Genomic DNA, 24,763 nt, shown 5'->3' on the forward strand with positions numbered 1-24,763 from the left:
AATCCACTAGAACCTTTGAAATTTGTGTGTTTCCACAGCACATTGACTACACAGTTGTAGTTCATTGTGTTACGTCCGGCCTTTAACTTTTTTCTAGCTTATTTCACACATACTCGTTTCGTCATTCCCTTAATATAACATCTGGAATCAAGGCATCAGAAGCCCATCGTAGAGTGAGGCGGCCAGACCGCAGTCGGTACTGCAGTACTCTGTTCACATCCGCCGAAGTTGCGCACTAAGAATTTTTTCTGTTTCAGTGCCAGGAATATCGATACTGTAACCAAGGTCACGTTTCGTGCGTCCTGAGCTCCAGATCTTGTAGCCATACTTTTCGTTGACGTAAAGCAGGAATCCTTTTTCATCTCGGCCGATTGGTCAGCATTGCTTCTCATTGTGTATCTCGCGAGTAAAATCTCGGGGCTTAAACCGACAATCCCGACAGCTATTTTCGTGGTTTCCCTTGATAATGCGTAAAATTGGGCCATTGTTTCGCCTTTCACGTGATTTGTTAGTTACTCATTAATCATCCTTTCAAAATCTGAGTTGTTTGATCGGGTAACCTCGAGGGAAGAAAGAGACTGCTTGGGAGAACTAAGTAAATTTGTGTGGATAATATTAAAGTGTATCAAATCTAAAACTTCTTGACGATGGTGAAGAGTCAATTGAATAAAAATTTTCTTGGATATTATCCATCGTCTAGTAAATATATCTCCGGAGATAGGGATTAGCTCTATCTAGTGGGCCCAACTGTGTAGGAACCTGAAGACGGAGATAGAGTCCCATCTCCGAAACGTCGTTTTACGTTTTATATTTACTAGACGATGGATAATATCCAAGAAAATTTTTATTCAATATTAAAGTGTATTGTATACAAATAGGGTGTTAATGTGTTGTCTTAGAAAACGGTTCAATTATGAATTGATTTTACTGGTTCCACGAAAGCAGTTAATTTCTTGACACTGTTACTATTAATATTTAAAAGAAAAGTTTGTATCATGGAGTCGGTTATATTGTGGATGTTATAGCAATTTTCGCGTGAGTGTCCTGACGGACACGAAGGCAGATGGCACATACACACAAACACGAGCACGCACGCACAAACACTACCTAACTGTGCATTAGAAGTCGGCCTGTGTGAATATAATTCTGTAGTAACCTTCATTCTGTGGTGACCTACATTCGGGCTTGCATATTATGCATTTGCACGGAGAAATATTTCACGTGAATTCGGTTTGTCAAACTAAATTTGTCTTTGGCGTGTACTTACGGTATCGATCAAGAAGATATATGGAGAAAGGGAGTGACTGTTAAAAATCATGACAGTTTTGTTTGGAGAGCCTGTATTTAGTTGCCATAAATTGTGGTTACCATCTGATAAATATATAATTTGAAAAGTGCGTATCCATCATGTTTAGTCAGTTTCAGGACTATCAATTCTGCGAAGTGATTTAAAGCCATTCTTTTGTCTTTACAGGACTTTTGCATATATTAACGGTTTTATCAGATTTAACACGGCGTGAACGCCTCTCAAATTAAGCAACGCACGTGTGATATTGCCTTAAGCGAACATTTATTTTTTGGGACAAAGAAAGCGTGAGTTTAGAGTTTTGTAATTTTATCATGCGCTTTCGGTGTTTTGCCCTTTTAGTCTCTGCGCGCCAAGAACACATATTGGGGAGTAGAGAAAAGCTCCATTAGTCCTTAACCTTGGGAAAGTGATTTGTCAGCTTCACGGTTCGTAATTGGAAGTACAGTAGATGTCTTAGTTGTTCCTGGAACTGTCTGTTGTGCACCCGGGTGTTGTGTGATGTCGTACGCCCTGTTCACGTGTACAGGTGCTAGTGTAACGCCACCTTCCTGCGTCTTAAATATCATCTTCCAGTTTCGTAGAGATTAAAACTAGCTAGAAGCCAGTACTCGTAGCGAAGATGACTGGTTGGTTGTACCGTGTAGTCTGGTACTTTGCCGACGTTTCAGAGGTCCGAACTGCCTCTATCATCAGGGCGATTAGTAAACTCATTCCCCTGATATCTCATACCTCTGAAAAGTCGTTTATCTTTTACCATACCACACGCTGCAACACCCCAGAAGACAGACATGCCTTACTCGCAACTTCAGAACTTTTTTTTAGTTTCAGATAAGAAAAACTTGAGTAAAAGTTTTGCAGCAGATGTCCACCCCTTTCTGGAAGACAAGAAAATACTTTCTCCACCCCGAAATTTTATTACCAGTCGCTGTATTGTACGCTTATCTGGTACCTCATTTAAATGTAGTTTTGCCTACAGTTTTTCTTTTTTCGTCCATAATATCTGCCCCCCCCCCCCTTGAAATTCTGTTTGCTTTCATTTTGCACGCACTGTAGTGGTTTGCTCTCGTCGCCTTTGCTAATATTTAATATTTAAATAATATTTAATATCTAATATTTAATTTAAAATATTTAAATTATTTTCTGATGCCTGGGATCGCCCTGGCGATAGTGGCAACGTGCTGCTTTGAAACGTTGGTCAGGTCAGTTTATACCAGACTAAACGGCACACATTCCAGCAGACAGTCATCTTCATAGATACCTTTTTTAGTGTTTAAATTTTCGTTATAGTTTAACGCCTTCATATAAATTATTTTCGATATGCAAGATATTTAAAAGTGATTTTACATCTCTCTGACACCAAGTCCTCTTGAGATAGTGATTAAATAACAAAAAACTTCAAGTTTGTCCTACGCCGAAGCACATTGCCCTCACCGTGAAGGCGTGTTCTTCAGCTCAGCACTGCGTGGTCATTGTCTGACTGCCTTTACCCTGGAGGCATACTATTCCCAGGAAGAAATTTCTCGTACGGACGGGTCTGTCTGGTCTTCGTGAATATGATCAAACAATTTACTGCTGTTGGTTCACTGGTTTGCAGTGTGATTGTTCCCATGAACCGACACGCGGAAATTGGTTTTGTGAGTTATCAAACGTCTGCCGTTACACATTACCCAGTCTTTTTATTTAAACCAAAGAACAGACCGAGGTTTGAGGCTATCATGCCTGAATGGCGTATCAAAAATGGTTGATTTACAGGAGACGACATTTGGTTAAACAAATGTGCATTATTAGCGTGTGTCTCTGTGTAGAACAGTATCAGCATTACGCCCTTTGGGCATGAAATATGTCCCTGGGTTTTACATTAATAGACCAAGCATCTCTGAGTATGCAAATGTGCTGATACGCCTTTCTGCCATGTTGCCTTCGAAATATTTTAATTGTTTGTTAACAAATACTGAACAAAACATCTGTTATTTAGTCTCGAGCCTTGCAATTTCTAACACCATGCATCATAAACTGTGCTACCTAAGTGTTTATGGAGTTTCATTGCTTTTTAACCTTGATGATTTCACCATCAACACAGCGGAGGGTGTGCTGTTATGTATAATGTGTAAATGTTCTTGCACCAGTCACACCACAAACAGTGATTTCATCAGTACCTTCTGTCTTTTCGTAACCACTTATTTGCTATTGTGGCCGTCAAAAACATCAAAATATTGTACATCATAATCGTTAAGGTCACCGTCTGGCAATAACGTGTAACCGGATTTGTTGGAAACGGGAGGGGAAAAAGTGTGCTCTTTGTCCTCAGGAGCCACTCTTAAGAAGTTGCAGGTGTAATCCAGGAGAATTTGCAACAAGGTTTTTCTTTTTCGCCGCAGCATCTCCTTTCAGCTTTGCTGTCTGTTCTAGTTTCGTTAACTGCAAAAAAAAAAGTTCAAATTAAATATTTTCGCACGTAACTTCAGTTCTGTGAACTTTCTCTCTCTCTCTCTCTCTCTCTCTCTCTCTCTCTCTTTATGTGGGCTAGTGATTTCTGAATTTCTCACTGCGGTTCAGCCAGCGTATTAGTGAGAAGGACTGCAAGTTGTGGACATTAATTTTATGTTATTTTATTAGGTGCAAAGTACTTAAGCTGGGCGTTTTTATTTGGTTCTTATCAGGACGACAGACTGCAGAATTTTTCGTAGTGATTCAACACGGATGTGTTCCTCATCGGGCAGTTGCCAAGTATATTGAAGGCCTGGAGTCCCAGATTTCTCGAGTTTTTCGTAACTTTATTCACTTAATACACGCTTGGAAATAATTTATGTAAGAACGTTGTACCATTGAATTATATTGAAAGGTAATCAAGTTATTTTCCGGGACTGTTGTTTTCAGCTGTGGGTAATTGAGTTGTTTTTGATTATGAGCTGTCCTCGAGTTGTTACAGGGGGAGAAATGGACGGATAGACGAATAGACATTTCAAACCTCATAGGCGTATTTTTGCAAATGTTCGTTGCGAAAGTACAGAAGATATTTGATCACATTTTTTCCCGATTCTTCTTCAGTTCACGTTGCTTCTTTTCGTACGTGTCGATGTTCCACGGCGAAAAGAATGTCAACAAAAGATCCTGCAGACCATTCTGAAAAGAAACAGTACTTCTAGCCAACCGCTGCAGTTGATGGATCGTTATAAAGTAATCGAATATCCTACACACAAATGTGAATATGATAGATCACAGTTTCGTAAAGTGGACTCCGAACATGCTGTTCGATGTTATCGCGATAACATTAAATGTTTTGCTAATCGTTGTTCCTAAATTAACGTTCGACGGAGAATGACTCAGGCTTACCTGGGCACAATGGGCTATTGACGGCATCGTTACAATATTTCTTTGTTTTCGATCCACAGGCTCTGCGTTGCACAATTTAATGACACCTTGTCAAGTCGATACTAGATGCAGTGTGCTGACGTCATGATTCCGTATGGAATTTTTTTTATGAAGTCACATACTCTGTATACAGTATTTGGCTTTTTAAACAGTCAGTTTTTGATGTCCATTGACAGGTACTCGGAAACGTTTTAAGTCCTGACACAGAAAGCTGGTTATTCATTCAAAATATTCATATGAATCCACTGACGCTTGGAGTTATGTCACGATGTGACGTCCAGAATATTTATCAACAACTCCGTGTTCATACTAATGCGTGCTTGTATACAATAAACTGTAAATGCTGTAAAACTACGAATTAACGTTTGTCGTTGAGTCGGCAGTTTTGCTATGGCAAAGCATAAATACAAATTTCAACTCTTCAACTTTTAGTTTCTTACTTTTGTAAGTAAAGACAGGTTTATTGTATGTCTGTCTGTCCGGGGTAGTTACTGAACTGGTTAATTGATGTTATGAAACTCCATGTAGTTGGATACCACCTCACGTACATTCTTCATGATTCATTTTCATCCATAGCACAAATGGCAAACCTTTCCTCTGCCTGGTACCAAATATACGTCAGTAATCTACAAGAAGCGATCTTGAGTCTGTGGAAACCTTAGAGTCGTTAAAATTATTTCTTTGAAAATTTGTGCGATATTACATTTTAGAAAATTTGGTTGTGGCTGTTTTAATGTACTGTAAATACGAACATGGCGACCCCAAAGTCGTTTGTATCTACGAGAAACGGTGGATTATTCGTGTTAACCGTGTTAGACCGGCTAACACTGTGAAGAAACGAAGGCTGTCTGGCTGACTAACGATGTATTTTGCAGTGTATGGAGCACTGCTCAACCACGAAGGCAACACAGAAGATTTTTTAAGCTGTTAGCCGGCCTATCACGATTAACACGAACCTCCGCCCATATTCATAGCACTTCCTCAAGAACCGTTAGTAAGTTCCAATTTCTGAGAAAGCATAATTTTAATTTTGACCGTCTACTCCAGCTTCTGTTGCCCATATATCTTCTGGACTTTTGGGAATTTTCGTCAGTGGAGGAAGTAATGTTATCCACTAGGTTACCACAGACGGTGACCTCACTCTGCCACAGACGAAAGGGGAGTTCCATTGTACGTGGTTGTTGATTATTTGTGTGGTTAATAAGATGTCTTAACATTTCGTACCACCACACGCATCCGTTACATAACCTCAAATGTGTAATTTCCAGCGGATGGATCAGAAACGGTTGAGCAAATTGCAGCTCAGGGTTCTCTCCGGAATGCCAACCTCATATTCATAAGGTTCTTTTTTCGCGTGCGAATAACTAGTGGAAACCCCGTCTATTTATCATTCTTACGTGGCATTGTATTGAATATCTTTTGTAAGATTCTTTCACCATTCGAGTGTCGCAGTTGTTGGATGTCTGCTCACAGCGCGTGCGCCTTAAACCGAGCCCATAAACAAAAATGATAATCGATATCGATAAAATAATTTTGTACTTGCAGGAAGACAAAGATAAAGACGGCCGTCGGCCATGTTATTGGTAGCCGTCGTTGTGGCAACCCGTTTTACAAGCTGGGTCCATAGCATCCACATGATTTCGAACTATTCCATCTTTACATATCCCGTAATGTCAAATAACCGAGGTCTCCTATGGTCCTACACTTGTGGGACGTTCTGTACAACACTGTTTACAGCACGATTGCACGTACTTGAAAATATAGCAATGGAACGTTTAACACGTGCGGCCCGCATGCTGATAGTTGCACACTTCTGGATGAAGGGAAAACGATGGAAACAGTGAAAATAAACTGTCAAACAAAACGATTTAATGACCAAGTCTTTTAACTTTATGCATCATTCTGCATGAAACTACAAGGAGTTTAGATTGTCAGTCAAGTGGGTATTAGTTACACATTGAAGGAGACTTCCACGTAAATAAACCGCTTATACAGTTCTGATAAGAACAGCAGTATGATAAATTTGATCTGGGATAAGCATAAGGCTCGGACAGCAAAGCTAATGAACCACTCACTGCAGCTGAGCATTATGAAATTTGGTACAGAGATAACATTGAAAATTAATATTTGCTGATTAGCACACAGATGAATCATCAAGGGAAGATATGTTGCTCAGTGCAGTGTTGTAGAAACTGACCGACGTTTCACATGTGCTTACTGCCTCCATCATCAGGGCGATAAGTAAGCCCCGCGCGTCTTACTCATCTAAAACGTTTTGGGTGCAAATGAAAACATTTGAAGAGACTCCTTATTTCGTCCCAGAATCTATCATTAATTGCGTTAACTTATTCTGATACGGAACATATTATTGGATCACCTCACAAGATTATCTGTTCCATGTGACGGGAATGCTAAGCATGTTGTTCAAATGCGATGCAGAAACGTTTCAAACTAATTCGACAACCCTTCCAGCAGCACTGCAGGAGAATTCATTGAATATCTTATCGTAAGAGATAAAAACATTGCAACACTGTCATAAATGTAGCAACAGCAGTTGGCATCTTTGGATGCAGTCTTTCGTAACGCCAGTTAAAAAAATTAACAGTATTTTCTGTAATTAACTGAATATTCTTTGCGCTGTTTGTAGTTACTCTGTTTTGCTTAAGCCTAATTGCCTTCAGTGTTGTCATCATCCATAATACGCAGTCACCCACTGCCTCATTTTAAGAATTTTAATAAGCTAATTTAACACTGCAGTTTGTGAAGCAACGTGGCTGATAACCAAAATGTTTCCTTTGCTTGGTGCGACTCCATTCACTAAGAACTGTTTCGAATTATAACTGTCCTTATAATATGTTTCGTGTGATTTAATGAAATGCAGAAATTATCAGCTGTCAGAAGCACAGTTCTTCAAATTTTCCAATATAAATTTTTCTTAATTTCTGTGTTTTTTTATATCTTTTTGTCTTATTAGCCTTTCTTAGCGTTGAATATAAATGCATTTTTCTTCATGTTCCCAATTATATTTTAATTATTTTATTTAGTGTTCTGTCTGACGACAGGTCCATATGAACAGGATCCTTCCATCCTTCTCTCGGACTGGGACCTGTTCATATACGTTCTTGGCAGATGATCCAGAAGTGGTTTGCCATTGCCTTCTTCTGTGTGTGAATGGATTAATTGTTGGGATGCCACGGAGAAACCGGGGAAGCCCCCGGAGGAAAACTCCGTGTTGCCTAGACCACGGCCTTGCCCAACAGAAATCATAAATTCTTAATTCCCCTGTGCAAAATTTTAAAGGCCACAATAGCAATATAAATATCAATGCTGCAAAATAGAACTTTAGAGCGAAAGAACTTTCTCCCATCAGTCCATACACAGTGTTATGTATAATTCCCTACAGGCTTCATTACGAGCAACAATTCCGCATTGTGATATATGGAAAGTGCGGAAACTTACCGGCTAAAACTGATTTCGTATTTCTGTGTCTAACACGTGCTAAGACAGGAACAGACGGAACATTCTATCATCTTTGTTGCAATAACTGTCATCTCTTCATTTGCGCTGTGAGTCATTTATGAGCTGACGCGTTATTTTGCTTCAGGAACTTGTGTTAAGCCCTGAGACTCTTAACAACATGTTCGTATGACGCATGATTCACTCACAGTACCCGGAATGCTGAGGACTGGCTTAAAGCTGCATTGGTCATCACTAATTTCCGGATTAGCCAGCTTTGGGACGTGCAGATATTCGAATGCCAAGACTCATGTGAATCACTTTTGTCAAAGGCACGCAAAAATGAAAATCTAAAATTTTGTTATGACGAACAGAAAATTAAAATTATCAAAATTCTTGACAGTGACGTTCAATACTCTCGATATTCTCTAATCCTTTGGAGCCCAATGGTAATTCTGTGTGCCATCTACTTTAATGGTCAGCAATTCTTCATTTTGTATGCATGGGTTTCGTATGATTCTCACTGTTAACAGCGACTGTATGAATGGTGAACGGATATGAATTTGTAACGACATAATTTTGGCCTAATTGTACTATACCAGCCATCGCCGCACGATGTAAGATATGAGGTTTTCAGAGCTGTGAGTATGAATATTTCTGTCTTCTGGGTTGCGCTGTGTATTCTGGTAGATGTTAACCGACGTTTCAGAGGTCATACTGCCTCCATCATCAGGGCGATGAGTATGAAGATTTCTGTCTTCTGGGTTGTTGTGCCGTGTAGTCTGGTCGATGTTAACCAACGTTTCAGAGGTCATACTGCCTCCGTCATCAGGGCGATGAAGATTTCTGTCTTCTGGGTTGTTGCGCTGTGTAGTCTGGTCGATGTTAACCGACGTTTCAGAGGTCATACTGCCTCCGTCATCAGGGCGATGAGTATGAAGATTTCTGTCTTCTGGGTTGTTGCGCCGTGTAGTCTGGTAGATGTTAACCGACGTTTCAGAGGTCATACTGCCTCCGTCATCAGGGTGATGGCCTCTGAAACGTTGGTTAACATCGTTCAGACTACACGGCGCAACAACCCAGAAGACAGAAATCTTAGTACATAAAACTGTCACTATAGGTGGATGACCCAGCTAAGAGCAAGCCAAACTCAAGTTTTTGCTATTTATTATTAGGCCTTATTTAATTCCGTACTGCACCTGGGAGTATCGATTTAAAGTTCAAAGGCCGGTCCATGGAATCAAATCTCTCGAAGTAAACGTTTACTTTACAACAGAGTTTCAGGATGACTGAAATCAGTCCATTAGTTCAAGAATAACTGTGTTTTCGAGCAGCTGAAGATAAACAGATGTCGTGTGATCTGATTTCGATATCAGAACTCCTGTAAAATAAACAAGAAGAATTCCAACAATTTATTTATAGCTACTCATCAACAGTTCAAAGGCTTATTCTTGAAATCTGAAAAGGAATGTAGGCTGCGAGCTCGGTATACAGAATAAAAGAACGAGGGAAGTCAACCAGGAACCATACGGGCCAACTAACAGCAGTGAGCAGACAAGCTCACTGCCAATTAGCTGGTCAATGAATTTCATAGGTTCGTATAAAATACCAAACCAAATTCCCTCCAGAAGCTTTGAAGGCAAGATGAACGTGAGAGACAGAAAATTTGATTTTGGTGATATAACACCTGAGGTAAGTTCTTTAATTCCATAAACAAAATAAATCACTGGCACACTTACATTCTAAAAATTTTGGACACGAGAAATATGGAGAAAACAGACAAGAATTAGTCTGCAGTAAACTGGTAATACTTTACTTACTCGACCTGCGATGTGTATCATCTCATTTCAGTGACCATATCGCCGATAGATACGCGGGTCATTGCAGCCTCGATTACATCACTTGTTAACGAAGTACGAACTAATTTTTCCTTCTGTTCGTGGCTTGTCGACAAGCAGCGAGAGTTGTAATGGTTCTCGCAAATAACCATGACCAACATGCGAATCCTGAATATTCGTCACCATTTCATAATGACTGATGACGATTTATGCTATTTTTGTTACCGAAACGAACGAGTGTTGCAAAGCAGGCTGAAAAATTTTCGTGTTACTCTTTTGCTGGGACAAGTAATGAGGCGATGATAGAGAGGGGAAAGAGAGAGGGATGAGTTATTGTAAGGAAGGGAAAGAAAGCAGAATGAAAGGGAAAATTAATGTGACGAAAGTAAACAGGAATGGAAGAAAAATGCAAGCAACTTAACTGTTGGCTAATGTGTGAGATACGTCTAATAAGCTATCCGGTGGTATTTCATTTATATTATTTACTAATATGACATGGCCACGGTGGTCTAGCGGTTAGAACGCTGGCCTTGTAATCCTGGGGTCTCGGGTTCGATTCCCGGCGGTGCCCGAATTTATAACTTGTGTTGGGCAACGCCGTGGTCTAGGCAACACGGAGTTTTCCTCCGGGGGCTTCCCCGGTTTCTCCGTGGGATCCCAACAATTACTCCATTCACACACAGAAGAAGGCAATGGCAAACCACTTCTGGATCATCTGCCAAGAACGTATATGAACAGGTCCCAGTCCGAGAAAAGGATGGAAGGATCCTGTTCATATGGACCTGTCGTCAGACAGAACACTAAATAATAATAAGATGGGGTGGTCTAGCGGTTAGAACGCTGGCCTTGTAATCCTGGGGTCTCGGGTTCGATTCCCGGCGGTACCCGAATTTATAACTTGTGTTGGGCAAGGCCGTGGGCTAGGCAACATGGAGTTTTCCTCCGTGGCATCCCAACAATTACTCCATTCACACACAGAAGAAGGCAATGGCAAACCACTTCTGGATCATCTGCCAAGAACGTATATGAACAGGTCCCAGTCCGAGAAAAGGATGGAAGGATCCTGTTCATATGGACCTCTCGTCAGACAGAACACGAAATAAATAATAAAACTAATATGACAGTAGTGTTAACTTCCATAAATCATGCATTAGCCTAAACTGGCTTTTTTATACTTTACTGTTAGGTTCAGATGTTTATCTAAACTATGTCTTGTGTACATGGGGTCGAAATTATTTTGTAAAGTTTTATGTTCAGTGTTAAGAAAAACAAACCAGTCAATAACATTTTTTTTTAATTGAATGATAACAAACAGTTCCTGAATTTATTTTTCTCCGTTCTGTTTGGTATTGTTACTCACAGTTAGACCTACTTATTTTAAATGTGAATAAACTACTAAATTATAAGTGTTCTACTGTCTCTGCCTTGTAACGTGTGGGGGTGGGGATCCTTTGCCATCCGTTGCTTATGGTCGCTGTCGTGCCAGAGACACGTGAACAAATGCCCTGCTCAGAAAACACGTCCGCCATCATTTTGCAAATTCACGAATGCCCTTCAGGAGTCCAGAATGCATGTAATTCGGAACACATTCATATTTGAGGAACCGTATTTTACAAGGTCAAAGAACTGAGTCTTTATTGCTAATTTCTAGATTGCCACCTAGTACCCTCTTTTGTGACTGATTAATTCGTATTTCAATGCAGGACCTTCCAAGAGAATTGAAAAAATTACAAAATGAAGATATTCATAATTCGCGCGCGTCACCAACTGTTATTGGAACGATCAGATAAAGGGGCGGAACATTACGAAGTTAATAAATGCAAACAAAATTAACCGGGAAAACCTGAAGGGAAGAGAGAACTTGGGAGACGTAGATGTAGATGGAAGGATATTAAAAGCTCTTGGCGGAATAGGGCATGTGGATGTTGATTACATTTATCTTCCTCTGTATATATTCCAGTGGCGTATTCTTGTGGACACGGTAAAAGAATCGAACGATTTCATACGATAGGCTGATTTTGGATCAGATGAGCTACTGTCAGCGTTTAATGAATACCTTTGCTGTTTATTAAGATACAGTGGGATAAGACGTGTGAATGATATTATTGAGTGATGAGTGAGGAATGGAAAGGATGTAAGTGTTCGTGGCCTATTTCGGTGACTCTCCCGACATTTACCTTGAAGGACGGACTTCATGTACTTCGGGACCTTGATATGAACCGGGTACCTCCCGAATACAGTTCATAAATTTTGGCGTAGAACCATTGCACTCGGATGAATTGAATAATTATTGGTTTACTTAACGACGGTGTTTCACCGACGTAGGTTACTGTTCATCGTATGGAAGGACGATCAGGCCTATGAAATGTGGACTGAGAAGAATCTTAAGAAGAGCGGTACTGTCCTGTTTAAAGCAAGACTCGGAGTTAGTGGGGAAAACAACGCATGTCGCGTATGATTTTGAAGGAGCAATGCTGTACACTACACCGCAATATTCAGTAGCTATACATCAGTTTTCGTCATCGCATGTGACCTGGTTTCGAAGCGAAATGCCGCTTAACATTTTCTGTTGTTTTCAAGCCAATATTATCTTAGTGGAACATTTGTGATAGTCTCGGAAAGATAATCAGAACGCCGAAATTAATGCTTAAGTGGGTAGTAATTATGGCATTTCCGTAAATTAAATGTATTGTTTTATTAAGAATTTGTATCCATTTTCATAGCATGTAATTTCTGTTTCAACATTTCCACTCTGTACCAACAGTTTCCGTACTCTTGTGAATTGATATTGGGAAATTCATGTATGTTTAGTATTTGTTAGTTGTTTGAGTATTCATGAAGTTGTATTCTGTCCTTAGATAAGTATTAACAGGTTTCTCTTCGATTTTAGGTAAGTCTGGCGTTATGAGTCAACTGTATACATGAGGTTCAAAATAGATGATGTTTCGCCTCAACACAACTGACCTTGTAAAGGGTAAGATTTTATAAGGCTAGTATGTATGAATCTTATAGCATGAATTCCATCTTAGCAGCTAGTTTCTCTTTAGTACACTGGGTTAAAATAGAGCCCGTCTTGTATCGAGTACTCGACCTTGTGGGTTTCACAGCTCCCATATAGGGGCAAGTGTAAATGCCATTGCCAAACGACAGTTTCGACACTTGTAGCTGATAGATCTGATTGCCCGATTTGTGCTGAAACTGTGTCATCGTTATTGCACTATATCTTTTTTATTATTTTCCCCTTACGACTGACTTACGAAATCCTCGTGCAAATGGGATTTGAGGTTTTCATGGCGGTGAGTCTGCTTGAAATATCAGACATTTTTCGGGTCCGGGCAGACTGTCTTCTGGGTTGTTGCGCCGTGTAGTCTAGTAGAAGATTACCGACGTTTCAGAGGTCCTTGCTGCCTCCATTATCAGGGTGATGATAATGTAGGCAGCAAGGACCTCTGAAACGCTGTAAAACTTCTACCAGACTACACGGCGCAACAACCCAGAAGACAGTCTGACCGGACCCGAAAAATGTCTGATATTTCAAGCAGTTCTCCCGTTTGTACTGTGAGAGGCTTGCAAGTGTTATTGCTTGCCATTCGTTACTGTTTTGTGTCTGAAGACTAGCTTTCGGTTCTGGAACATTTTAGCTGTGACTATATAAAATAATCCAATACTGTTATGTTACGTCTTTTCGTCCGCTTTTAAGGACTTAATCAGAATAGAGCGATATTTTATCAGTGATAATCTGAGGTACGAATTATAAATTCATACATAATGCAGTTTTTAGATAAAATATGGAATGTACCAGAGAATGTTTATCGAAGGACCTGTGTTCGCACTGAACCGAGACTTGACTTATTTGGCCCTTTCATGTACCTTTCTATTCTTAGCAGAATTATGTCGAGTGATAACAGGGTGAACAAGAATTTTGTAACTGTTTTATGCCTGTTACTAATTGCTCTGTTCTTTAAATGGATTAATAATTTGGTATATAAATTTCATGTGCTGCACAAATACTATGACCTTCGCATTATGACTTTTTATCGCAATGAATCTTGGTAACATACAAAAGATATAAATAGTAATAATTTTTCCAGATTTTAGCACTGAAAATCCATTATGTTATTGATCGAAACGTGTTACTCGTATCGCATGTTTTGATCTTGTGAACGTAATACAATGCTGATGATATAAAGGTTAAGTTGTTGTGTGTAGGCTGAAAATAAAAGTGATCCAGATTTAATATTGCAAAATGATGCTTACGGGCATATTGATTTTGATTCTTTGGACAAATTTGGTCTTTTCGAAGAAGCCTCTTCTCTAGACGTAATGTTAATTACCTGTAGGAACGAAACTTTGAGACATTGCATTTTTATTTGATGGACCATCAATAAAACTAGCTGTTAAGAGTAAAACATGTTCTAATTCGTTGATAACATATTTCGCCTTCAGGCCAACTAGAGGCTTAATTGCTGTAATGTTATACGTTGTATCGAGTTGCCAGTGAATTAGAACATTTTGTGCTTTGAACAGCCAGTTGCATTGATGATCTGTGTTAGAGAAATGCAGCACTGAAAAAATACAACTGAACTGCTTTGTCAAAGACTGGAGCTTTTCGAATCCAACTTGTCACAAGTTTCACTGGGTGGAGGTTTGTATTTCAGCTTTATTAGTTGTGTAATTAGCCTATTTGCACAGATCCATTAGTTGTTGCAAATCAGGATAGCATGATAGATGCCGAAGGTTGGGGTGACATTGCGTAGGGGCTGAAAATTGCGTCACGACGACGCTGAGGTCACATGTCGTAAGCAGCTCAAGGTTCGCGTGAGTAGATTGCTTCATTTGACGCCCGCCGAGCGCGAATCGGATTGTGAAATCCACGTCCATCTGCTGCCAGGGATGACCACAGATTTACATTTCCGTTTTAGCATCTCCCGCTGATTGGGGACAAGCAACGCACTCTGGCGGGAGAGGTGGGAAGTACATAAAGCTATCGGACGGTCAAATGGAAAGAGGACACTTGGGAGACCTAGTCATAGTTGCAAGAAATGAGTGCGACGGCGAAGGCTGGATTAAAGTGACTCTGGATAAGGTCCATTACACCTTATTCATTCCCCTCAGTTTTATTTGTAAAATATTCTAGTATGACGATAATAAGACTGCTTTTGAGGGGCTGTTTTGTACATATTTTTTGCCATGTATTTTTACAAACAAACGCATAAAACATGCACGCCCACATTTAAAATCTGTTCCAGCAAACCGATTACTGAGGTGAGATCTCATTATGAAATACTCCGTATTTGTGTTGGAAGTGTTTGTAACTATTGAGCAATCTGTGTTTTAAAGCACACACGTATTCTGTTAGTTTAATGCCTTGTGAAATTACAACAACGAATTTGGTGTGTGTAAAACTACAAATAGTTTCAGATATTAAGTGTCTTATTAATTAAATATGAAAATATGTTTAGAACTTTCGTAACACAGGCCAACACAATTACAGGTTATCAGTTATCGTTACTATATTCAGGCCTTGAATGTGAGTGTAATGCAATTCAGCGAGTGGATTACATGAGAAGGAAACAAGCCTAACGAACGTTTAATTTTATGCAGTCTTTGATGTTTGACTGTTGTGAAATTACACGCGTATTTCAGCTCCATGACAATACGCGACACGCCCCGAGACAGAACGTGAAGATACGCGGTAGAATGTCGCCGCTGTAGCGAGGCATTTTTCTGGGAGTTGAGTTTCGGCTCCGTCCAGTCGTCGGCTTTCCAAAATGAGGTCATCTTGCATTTTCTCAGTCCCTCCAGGGGGTTGTCGGGTTAGAATCTAACAGTCACTGCCTTTTTCAGTTCACTCTGTGAAAACTTGCATTTCCATATTCAGTTGTAGGAAGTTTAAGGAAAGAATTAACTTGTAGTCTTGCAAGATCTGTTAATAACTGTGCCTTGACACAATTTGGTGAAGGTTACGGAGTTTCGCACTTAAAAAATTAATGTACTTGCATGACTTATGAGCCGGGATAACTCAGTCAGTATAGTGACTAGCTACGGGCTGGACGGCCGGGGTTCGATCCCCAACGGGGGCAGAGGATTTTTCCTCTAGCCTCTGCGTCCAGACCGGCTCTGGGGCCCACCCAGCCTCCTCTACAATGGGTACCGGGGTCCTTTCCCGGGGGTAAAGCCGGCCGGGGCGTGATGCTGACCACTCACCCCCATCTAGTGCCGAGGTCAAGGAAGAGAGGAGCTATACCTCACTCACCCCAAACGCCTACATGGCGTATAGTGGGACAAACTTTACTTTACTTGCATGACTTGTGAAAATAAATGAAAATATATTTCAATATTTGAATGTTACTTGTATGTGCGCCCATTGGAAAAGAATATTTTGGGCTACGCGCTGTGGTTCCACACACGACACGTGCATTTGATAGACAGGCACTCGCCGGCGCCCGACGTCGAATTATTCTGTTGTTATGAAACATGTATATAACATATGCAGAGTGATTAAAAGATGTCTGCGAACGTGTAAGAAAAGCGCTGGAAGTGTGTCACGTGACGTGCTCCTCCTAGGGCGTGATTTGTGCAAAAGAACTTTTGAATCAGTCACCGTGTGCAATAAAATGTAATATTTGACCTCATGGAATTTTATATTAGTTCACAAAGTTTCCTAAGAACAAAAAATTCTGTACAAAATAAATTACAATTTCGGCCGAGGGTGTAAAACTTTGAAATTATTTCTAACGTATGTGTGTGTGTGTGTGTGTGTGTCTAGGATACAAACGCACATGCACTCACGCAAACCAGCAATCATTAGTTTTTGCAAATTGATTTCACAATCATAGACATACAAATCCAAATACTTCCTTCCTTCCTACTCGTGTGGAATAGCTGTTAATTAGATTTTGAGGTTTGTTTTACGTGGTGATAATGGACTAATTAAATTATACTCGTTTATTCTTGAAGTGTTTTAAAACCACGTACTTACAGTCCAGTCAACTTGGCTTTGTGGGGGTCTGTGATGCCATCGCGTGGCACTTACGTAATCCTCTGCATGTAATGGATTCGTTTTAGGCAACTTGAGTCTTGTAAGACTTATGCATGGCTTACATTGTTTTGACGTTGACGAAAAGTGTAAATTCCCCATGATGTAAGAAAATATCCGCTGGAGGCATAGTACAGATGCAAGTCCTGTCTTCTCTTTGTTGGCATGTCGCAGTGGGGCAAATGAAATTAATGGCAACCGTAGTTTAAACTGTGTTTTCAGCATTGAAATACACGCGAATAACGTTCATGTCATAGTTTATAAATAATGGTATCGCATTTCATAATTGAAAGTTTAGGTGTTTTCATACATGTATTAAAGTTATACGTGGGTAACTTGAACAATCTGTGAAAGTTCATCTCCGAATTGAAAGTATTGTCAAACGTTATTAAATATAACAATGAAATAGACGTTGATATATTTGTGTACTGCAAAATTGTAAGGTCATGTTCTCAATAAATCATGGTGTCTATATTGCTGTCGTGAACGGTTTAGAACTGTTAGGTAATTGTATCTGCTCCTTTATGAAAGGAAAAGGTTGAGATAATTAAATGAACTAACAAACAACCAGGGAAAGGAAATTGGCAAGCCTAAAATCGATAAACTTCGCTGCTACAGTAATACGAAACTTAATTGATCCGAAGTCCATTTGTGCTTGAACGAAAGCAAAATACTGTAAAGATAAAAATACGTTTAAGTAATAATTAAATTAACCAGCAACTAGCTCTTTAATTTGTCCTTGTGTTAGTTTGGGGGGAAACTACTTGGTTTCAAATTGTATATTCGAAAACGTCTGATATGGCACTGAAACCGCAGGCGCAAACCTGTTAGGATTGCGAAGAAACCAGACTAATTACCGAAGTAGCCTAGTTGAAAGTATGACATGATTAACAGAAATTATGTGACGTTAAAAGTAAAGGAAAGATAGAACTAACAAATAAAACAACATGGCCGTAATTTATTTTGATTGCGCGCCATTGCTGTTGATTGTAGATTGCTGGAAGACACGTGGACAACACGTGATCAGTTTTCATGTCCATGCCCCTTTATCTGCCTTGCCATTGTTTTGTTTGAAATTGTAACATTTTAGTCGATTTTTTTTTTACTTTTTATTAAATAGAACGTGTTTTAAAATTACTTGACGGATTTCAATTATTTCGTATTATTAAGAACTGTCTGGTTAATTTAATCTTTTACCTGTTTACGCAGTGTAATTCCTACCTAAAGTAAACTCGAAGTAGAAGGTGATGTAATTTTAAAACATTATTTATCGTACAAAGAGGAAATGATGCACGACAAAATGCAGTTATACAAGTTTTTAAAAACAAAAATTTCGGCATAACAGTAGAATAAATTAATATTAGGACCAGCGGAGTGTGTAAAGTAGCAGAGATTTTCTTGAACTGATGAATAGCTGTCATCTGCCTGGGGGCTTTCACGTTGTTTCGTGGGATAAGAGAATGAACTCTCCGTTTCGGTTTATTTGTACACGCGAAACATGTTTTATTACAAGGAGACTTGTGAATGTCTGTCACGAAGACGTGAAACATTGGAATTAACTGTTGAAAAATATGAAAATATTTCAATTTGGATCTGTATTTCTTATTATTAGCGTGAAGTGTTTAGTGATGTACTACTGCATTGAGTTTGAAATGTTTATATACGTGTAGCCTGTAACTTATGACCTTTGAAATGTCCTGCAGCGTTGAATACAAACAAATACATTGCAAAGCATCTAAATATAGAGAGACAGAAGTGCAAATAACGTTCGTACAGTTGGCCGTATTTTTAAATTACCGGTATTAAAAATCTTAATATTTTGAATGGCATTGGAAATCCCCATCAGAAAATGCAAGTAAAGAGTGACGTCTGATTTTATTCGAAACATCGTGTAACTCGCTTGTGTGTATGTATGTTTGTCCCACTACACGCCATGTAGGCGTTTGGGGGGAGAGATGGTATCGCTCCTCTCTTCCTTGGCCTCGGCACTAGATGGGGGTGAGTGGTCAGCATCACGCCCCGGCCGGCTTTACCCCCGGGAAAGGACCCCGGTACCCATTGTAGAGGAGGCTGGGTGGGCCCCAGAGCCGGTCTGGACGCAGAGGCTAGAGGAAAAATCCTCTGCCCCCGTCGGGGATCGTGTAACTCGCTTACTCTCCCCAAATATGTATTTTTATATTATGATTGTGGACGTAATATTTTTAGTACGATCCGAAGGTCCGACGTAACTAGTCCCAAAGATCGTCTTTGCATTCGTTCTTCTCTCCACCACTACAACGTACGGTTCTAACATCCATCGTAATGCTACCCTGCCATCCCATTCTTGGTCTACAAAATTTCCTTTTCAGTTCGAACAACTAGGACACGGGGCAAAAACCTCTACCCTTACGTGTGTACGAAATCCAGCAAACTGCACACACTTTATCGGTGTATACAAATAGTCACAAATAGTCTTTGGATGACGTCAGCAAAGTACTAAACAAATTAGGGTATCTTCGCATGGCGTTGCAATTCTGGCGTCAGAGACGTCTGGGTGGCTAGTGATATCCCGGGTCGCCATGGTAACCATTATAACCAACATATTAGAGATAACCTGCACTCTGTCACTTCGGCTGCCTGTCTTGATTGAAATGGTGTATTAAAATCGGCTGCGATCACTTCCTTGCACATACTTTCCAGTTTATTATTCGCAGTCATACCAGCCAATGCGAACTTCCTCATGGCCCTCTACTGGCCAAGAAATTGCCCGTCTTCTTTTGGTGCCAGAAGGTTCATTACCGTGTTCACAAGAGCCCGCCACTGGTTCGTGTACTGATCAACTATTTTATATCATCCTCCAATCTACGCCTAGGTCTTCCCTTTAAGTTTCGCAACGAAAATTTTGTACGCTTTTCCCATCACTCTTGTACATGTTACATGCTTCACCCATCTCATCCAGTAGCATTGTAAAATAAGGCAGTCGTCATTCCAGGATCGTAGATTAAATCTAAACGAACTCACCTTATTAAGTAACCTCAGTCATGATTGACGGCATGAAGACTCGATCCAAGGTTCTCCGGAATGAGGTTCATTCACCTTGTTGACTGATTCGCTTATTCTCACTTGAATGCTTTTATTTACTATAACGCTGTGATCTTTGAGGTTAGTTTCATCTTGAAATAAAAATACGACAAATAAGATTTATTAAGAAGAATTTGTGTTATCGACCTCTGCTTGTTTGTTTATTTCATAAGGTTTTATCGTCTGTAGAAGTTGTTCTCGGCGTGGTTCATCTGAAAAAAACCTAAAGCATTAACGGGAGCAGAGTGCTAGCTATTATTTACGCAACTGGTTACGTAAATCCAGGTATTACTTTCAGAACAGGGCATATTCGAAATTTTTTTGTCTTGCGCCAAGACAATTCTGCACGCACATAATGTGCTTCTGAGGAGTTACGTAATCCAACAGACATACGTGTTACAGTTTCCATTTAATTCATTATGAGACGCCAACCTTTCACCTGCTATCGACACTTGCCTGCCTGTGATTTCAAGTTGCGTTCTTGATGGACGTGGAAATAGTGTTGAACCCAACACTGGTTGCGCGGGACAGGCATTCTGTAAACTGACAAGCTCTCTCTTCACGGTATGAAAAAGGAATGTGGAAGGAGGTTAATCACTTACAGAGATGTAAAATTATTAATTAAGTGAATGCAACTTCGTATGTCGGTAAGGATGTCGGGCGCTCTGGCACAGCAGGTATGAGCCTATTACGTAACGCTTTCCAACCTGCATTGCAATTCAATGTTCGAAAGTTGGTCTGTTGGACCATTTTTAGATTTACTTTCATTCCCAAATGGAAAAATAAAAAGTAATTTTATGTGTGCGTCTATCTTAAAAGCTGTAACTTTGGGGCTTTGTAATGTAACGCTGTATTTATTTCTGTTTTGGGTTGTGTTATTCATTAAGTGCAAGTAAGGCGATGGAGCAGTGTCCTTTTAGAGAAGCTGATAGTACGCTCAGCGAGTAAAGAAATTTCCATTTTGTAGAAGCGAAATAGCCACGGTGGTCTAGCGGTTAGAACGCTGGCCTTGTAATCCTGGGGTCTTGGGTCCGATTCCCGGTTATAACTTGTGTTGGGCAAGGCCGTGGTCTAGGCAACACGGAGTTTTCCTTCGGGGGCTTCCCCGGTTTCTCCGTGGCATCCCATACACACTGAAGAAGGCAATGGCAAACCACTTCTGGATCATCTGCCAAGAACGTATATGAACAGGTCCCAGTCCGAGAAAAGGATGGAAGGATCCTGTTCATATGGACCTGTCGTCAGACAGAACACTAAATAATATAATAATATAGAAGCGAAAGGTTCATTGTCGTGTTCGCAAGAAAACTAATTTGGTACTTGTCTGTGGGTCTGATTATCATGCCTACACAAGAAATTAATCTCAGTACTTCCCTCTGACGTTAAAGACATTCAGGAATGTCCTAATAGAAAAACTGAGTAGAAGTTCTGTTGTCGGTTTTACAGGAATGAAGTTTATTCCTTGTCGCTTTTAGTGAACACGTGTCTTTCACTTATAGCAGAATAACTTCACTCTCTTTCACAAAAGTTGCCATATATTTCCCCCTCCCTGATCGGTATTAGTTGAGGCTAGGTTATTGACTTTACAAGGGCAAATGTTATCTGTATTCGTAGTAACTGTGAAGCACCTGCGGTGATATTCATAAATATTAAAGTTTGGCTGTAATGTCGCCATCTTTCTTTTTGCAGTCTGCTACTTGCCTACATTAAACTGTTAATATGGATTTACTGATGCTGACTTCTGTGCATGTCATGTGTTTTTTTGAATGTATAATTTGAACGTAAATGGTTATTTAACTTAAAATTGTCATTAGTTAAAAACTGGGAGAAGGGCGAAGATGCCAGTGGATTGGCCTAAATGTCAGGAGAAATAGGAGAATAAAACAGAACTTGTGAATTGTTATATTCACTCGACACAGAGTAAAGCAGTTTACTGGAAGGTACCTAGTTTCATGGTACCTGCTATCGTGTGTCAGGCTTTTCATGGATTTCCTAAGTTTTTCGAAAGGCCAACTCCTCTTCAGAGCAAATACGTGAACACAGTTTTTATCCTGGAAATAATTTTTTGCGTGATTTAATTTGAATTTAAAATATACATTTTTCTATCATCTGCATTTTCATCCACATTGGTAAACCTGCTGTTTAGAAACTACCATTAACACGTATTCCTCAACAGATTTTGTAATTGGAGGTTTTGTAATAATTTAATCCAGCACCCGTGAAATAGAATTCTATTATAATACTATTTCTACATCAGCACAGCAATTGAGGTAATTAAATAAAAAATTAATTAGAACTAGATTTGTTATGGTAATAAGTCACTTGACGAGAAAAAATATTGATTTGACCTTGTCACAGAATATACAATTTCATATCATTCGTTGGCTTTGTATTGCATTGCTGAAACTCGACAAATGTAGTGCATGTAATTGACCTAACTTGTAACCACATAGATACAGATAGTTGGCCACACTGACATGGCCGTTGAACAAGCATACTTTTACATCGAAGGCAACAGAAAATGACACCATGAAGCGAGACGCAGGACTTGGGAGAATAGTAAAAAAAAAAATACAAATAAGAAACAAACAAACTAAAGGTCTGGTAGTATGTAGGACCCGAAATATACTTACTACATGGAGCAGAGTCCTTAAAAGGGTGACAGTCTTCCATCTCGTCAAATTACCCAGATGTTATGGAATTTGAAATTTATAAGTTATTGAAGCCGAAATTTCATGTTAATTTCTGAAAATATCCTAGATTTATTTTTAAGGTGAAAAGATGTTATTATGCTGTACAAAAGTAGTTTCGATTTCCAATGGCATTCTACGCTCTATAATCAAATAAATGAGAAACATCGCTAAATAACCAAACAATTATTTATTTAATTTATGTGTTGTGTGAAAACGGGAGAACACAAAGTTCCATGGACCACGGTTGCATTCGGTTGGGTCAGGTTGGAACAGTTTGCGAAAAAAAAAAATGTTTCTAATTGACTACCACGCGACGTTCGGCGTCGATTTGCTAGCGTCGTGCCGTATGGCATCCCGAAGCTCGCGAAAGTGCAAATTATTTGTGAAAATGTACGATGCTTCGTGTAATACGCTTTGCGCCTTCATTGTTAAGTTCAGTTTGACAAGATCACCAAAAAGGTTCTTCATATATTGCAGCTGCGAATTCTGTCAGTCAGTATACGGGTCAGTCAAGACACAGTTTCGCACGCGGTGATAATTTTACCATGACAGTCCGGCTACATCTGCAAAAAAGATTTTTTTTTTTTTTCGTTTATAAACGACTGTTTTAAGTGATTGCGCTATGCTCAAACCTTGAACGATTTGGCAGGCTTGCGCCATTGTAAAGCGGGAGGTCTTTGTTCAGCTAAAATGCCTCTTGGCCCATTTTCATTCATTTGCCCCCCACCACGACCAACGGCTTTAATAGGAGGTTTTGTCGTGTTTTAATTCTCGCGTAGACTTTGAAGGATAGCGGGTGGCGGCGAACAAGGGGCAGATGGCCTCGTTCCGTTTAAGCTTGCACTGGCTGTGCGTTGTGCAGTGTGACGTATACTTGACCCAGTGATTCTTTTAAACTGAGGGTGAGGAAGGCCTGATTTCGTTTATTTGGTAACGAGTGGAGATGCTGTCTATTCCTGTTGAACAGTCCGATTTCTTCGGGCCAGCTGAGGGAATAAATCGATATTTAAGCCTATGAATATGAGTGAGGTCATTATACACTAAAACTGTGCTACTTGTTTGTTGGTCCAGCCATTAATCCTAAACACTTGTACAGACTCAGTTGTTCATCTGATCCGAAAACACATTATTCGGCTATGTCATGTCCTTCGTATTTATTCTGAACTCCTCGGACATTTCGTAGAATTATAGGAATGAACAGATTTAGTCACTAAATTTAAACGAAATGTAACAAACCTGTTTCTGTTCTTCGCATAAGACGAACTCTTTTTTGGAATGGCTAGATTTTTGATAACGGCAAAACAAGAGACACTGGCTAACAACAAGAGCTGGCACTCCAGATACGTTCTTTGCACATTTTTGTTTAGATTTAATGTATTTCAGACACATATCAGATTCTGTGAGCTAGTTATTTTGTCTTGTCTATCTTAGTATGACTGTTGTGATGTATATAATCTCTAAAATTCATAGAGTCAATTTTCGGCATAATTAGTCCAGAATAGTTGGATACATTCGTTGGATTCGAGGTTTTCACGGCGGCGAATATGTAGATTGTCATTTTCTTGGAACACCAATTATGCGTCGTCGTTTTCTCGTATTTAATAAAATAATTCACTTCTAAGTTATCAGGAAAAATCTAGTTTTTTTTTGGAATAAGAATATGAAGTGGTTTTTATATTGCGATAAGTTCGCCCTGATGATGAGCTAGTAATAACCTCCGAAACGTTGGCGAACTTCTACCAGACTATACGGCTTAACACAGGATACAGTCATATTCAACGGTGATATGCTGCGCCTAAGAGGATGTTAAAATTACATCTTCGTTGAATTATTTGTAATTTTCCAGGAAAACAGAGCTCGAAGCAGGATTCGAATTCACAGTCTTTCTTGTTGTTCTGCTTATAGCACATCATTAAGCGAAGTAAACATCAGGTACATCGAGTTACATAACAAACTGTGACGAATTTTTTGTCTGTAACTAGACCGCTGGCTGTCT

The 24,763-nt window shown here is 39.7% G+C and overlaps 1 protein-coding gene across 7 annotated transcripts in view; it reads left to right on the forward strand.

The window, feature by feature from the left end:
• LOC110830921 (uncharacterized) overlaps window positions 1–24,763 on the forward strand; it is a 111,260-nt gene that overhangs the window by 66,310 nt on the left and 20,187 nt on the right. Inside the window, exon 3 of one of the 7 annotated variants that reach the window (XM_087355198.1) lies at window positions 12,866–12,949. The exons of the other annotated variants lie outside the window; for them this stretch is intronic. The gene's annotated coding sequence lies outside the window, so the exon portion shown is untranslated. The remainder of the gene's footprint in view (window positions 1–12,865; window positions 12,950–24,763) is intronic. 7 annotated transcript variants of the gene reach the window in all.

Source organism: Zootermopsis nevadensis, unplaced genomic scaffold (assembly GCF_977971745.1).
Source record: "Zootermopsis nevadensis isolate Lab colony 2312 unplaced genomic scaffold, Znev_1.0 Znev_ptg000024l, whole genome shotgun sequence".
NCBI classification, from domain to species: Eukaryota; Metazoa; Arthropoda; class Insecta; order Blattodea; family Termopsidae; genus Zootermopsis; species Zootermopsis nevadensis.